This window comes from Carassius carassius, chromosome 34, assembly GCF_963082965.1.
Source record: "Carassius carassius chromosome 34, fCarCar2.1, whole genome shotgun sequence".
NCBI lineage: Eukaryota > Metazoa > Chordata > Actinopteri > Cypriniformes > Cyprinidae > Carassius > Carassius carassius.
In genome coordinates, this window is record NC_081788.1 from 8040367 (window position 1) to 8043498 (window position 3132).

Sequence of the window (3132 nt, forward strand, 5' to 3'; positions counted from 1 at the left end):
GAGCCTGGAGAGGTGGAGGTACGTGCTGGAGAGGAGGGGAATGAAAGTCAGTAGGAGTAAGACAGAGTACATGTGCGTAAATGAGAGGGAGGGCAGTGGAGTGGTGCGGTTACAGGGTGAAGAGGTGAAGAAGGTGGAGGAGTTCAGGTACCTGGGGTCAACAGTGCAAAGTAATGGAGAGTGTGTTAGGGAAGTGAAGAAAAGAGTGCAGGCAGGGTGGAGTGGGTGGAGAAGAGTGACAGGAGTGATTTGTGATAGTAAAGTATCTGCAAGAATGAAAGGAAAAGTTTATAGGACTGTGGTGAGACCTGCGATGTTGTATGGGTTAGAGACAGTGGCATTGAGTAAAAGGCAGGAGGCGGAGCTGGAGGTAGCAGAGCTGAAGATGTTAAGGTTTTCGTTGGGAGTGACGAGGATGGACAAGATTAGAAATGAGTTTATTAGAGGGACAGCGCATGTTGGACGTTTTGGTGACAAGGTGAGGGAGGCGAGATTGAGATGGTTTGGACATGTGCAGAGGAGGGACATGAATTATATTGGTAGGAGAATGCTGAGGATGGAGCCACCAGGAAGGAGGAAAAGAGGAAGACCAAGGAGGAGGTTCATGGATGTGGTGAGGGAAGACATGCAGGTAGTTGGTGTAAAAGAGGCAGATGTAGAGGACAAGGTGGTATGGAGACGGATGATCCGCTGTGGCGACCCCTAATGGGAGCAGCCGAAAGAAAAAGAAGAAGAAGAAGAAGACTTGCTGATCATATTCACTTGGTCATACAATTATTATTCAATTGGACATACTAATCATGCTGGAAACACGTTAGTGACATTCTAGTCACTTGCAAATCATGCTGGAAACATGCTAGCAATATGCTAGTTACTTGCTGATCATATTATTCACTTGGTAATCATGCCAGAAAAATGCTAATCATGCTGGAAACACGCTAGTGACATTCTAGTCACTTGCAAATCATGCTGGAAACATGCTAGCAACATGCTAGTTAATCATGTTAGCCACTTGGTAATCATGCCAGCAACATGCTAATCATGCCGGAAACACACTAGTGACATTCTACTCACTTGCAAATCATGTTGGAAGCATGCTAGCAACATGCTAGTTACTTGCTAATCATGTTAGTAACTTTGTAATAATGCCAACAACATGCTAGCGACATACTAATCATGTTGGAAACACGTTAGTGACATTCTAGTCACTTGCAAATCATGCTGGAAACATGCTAGCAATATGCTAGTTACTTGCTGATCATATTATTCACTTGGTAATCATGCCAGAAAAATGCTAATCATGCTGGAAACACGCTAGTGACATTCTAGTCACTTGCAAATCATGCTGGAAACATGCTAGCAACATGCTAGTTACTTGCTGATCATATTATTCACTTGGTAATCATACCAGAAAATTGCTAATCATGCTGGAAACACGCTAGTGACATTCTACTCACTTGCAAATCATGCTGGAAACATGCTAGCAACATGCTAGTTACTTGCTAATCATGTTAGTAACTTTGTAATAATGCCAACAACATGCTAGCGACATACTAATCATGCTGGAAACACGTTAGTGACATTCTAGTCACTTGCAAATCATGCTGGAAACATGCTAGCAATATGCTAGTTACTTGATGATCATATTATTCACTTGGTAATCATGCCAGAAAAATGCTAATCATGCTGGAAACACGCTAGTGACATTCTTGTCACTTGCAAATCATGCTGGAAACATGCTAGCAACATGCTAGTTACTTGCTGATCATATTATTCACTTGGTAATCATACCAGAAAATTGTTAATCATGCTGGAAACACGCTAGTGACATTCTACTCACTTGCAAATCATGCTGGAAACATGCTAGCAACATGCTAGTAACTTGCTGATCATATTATTCACTTGGTAATCATACCAGAAAATTGCTAATCATGCTGGAAACACGCTAGTGACATTCTACTCACTTGCAAATCATGCTCGAAACACGCTAGTGACATGCTAGTAACTTGATAATCATGTTAGCAACACTTCTTAACCATGCTAAAAACATGCTAGTTTACCGTTTCTTATCTATTCTTATCTCTTTTTCTAATTGATTGTATTGCCTTCAAAAGTGTAAAACTACTTCAATTAGTTAAAACCGAAAACCCTCAAACTTTAAGCTTTTAAAACCACGTCAAACTTTCAGGCTAGGCTTTTTCAAGCCAACTTAAAGTTTGTATACAAACTTTATTTCTAGTTTTTACAGTGTTCTTGTATTCACAGTTAGTCAGCAAAGTTCACTCTGCGAGAGAGGGTTAAACTGGAGCTCCTGCGTTGTACTGGGGTGCTGCTACATCATAAATCAATGGTGAATAAAACACCACCACACTGTCATTTCACAAAGTTTGATATACATAAATGTTTTGGGCACTTTCTATGCATTTCAAAAGGACTTTTTTTTTATCCAACTTAATCTTAATTACGTTAATCGATTAAAAATGTCCAAAAATGAGGAACGCTTCACGAATTTGCGTGTCATCCTTGCGCAGGGGCCATGCTAATCTTCTCTGTATCGTTCCAATTTTAGTATATGTGCTGCCGAAGCAAGCACGAACAAGTAGCCTAGACGTCTGGTATATATAGCAGTGTCTTGGGGAAGGTTTTCACAAAGGTGGTGAGCAGTTAAACCATGATTTTGTCATTTACCAAGAGAATACAAGCACATTTGGGTTGCTGCAAGATACAGATGTACATATAGCCATGCCTTACTTATCCTTTTAACTATATATTTGGTGTTATTTGGCTTTTCCACCAAGAAACAGACCAGCATGCTGATCAGGCAGCCATCTAGCCAGTAGGGTTGGCTCTTAGTGCTGACGCATTCAGGCCATGTGATCTGCTCTCCTCCCCCAGCAATGCGGTTCCCAACCCCCAACGTCAGGACTTCTCTCGTCACTCGTGCGAGACCATTACACGAGAAACCGAAGCATCCAAATGGTCTTTGCTTTAGATTTAACTTCTTTTATAAAGGTAGTCTACAGTGCCTCCAACTACCACAAGCGGGATCTCCTAATCAGCAAAAGCAGATGCTTATAACACAGTTATAGCACAGTTATAGCACGATAAAAATATAAAATTCTAGCACAATTC

General features: G+C 41.1%; 1 non-coding gene across 1 annotated transcript; it reads right to left on the reverse strand.

Annotated features, from left to right (window-relative positions):
• Positions 1–2486: 2486 nt before the first annotated feature.
• LOC132115515 (U6 spliceosomal RNA) lies at positions 2487–2593 on the reverse strand. The gene has a single exon (XR_009425498.1). It is a non-coding gene; the product is annotated as a U6 spliceosomal RNA (small nuclear RNA).
• Between the last annotated feature and the right edge of the window lie 539 nt (positions 2594–3132).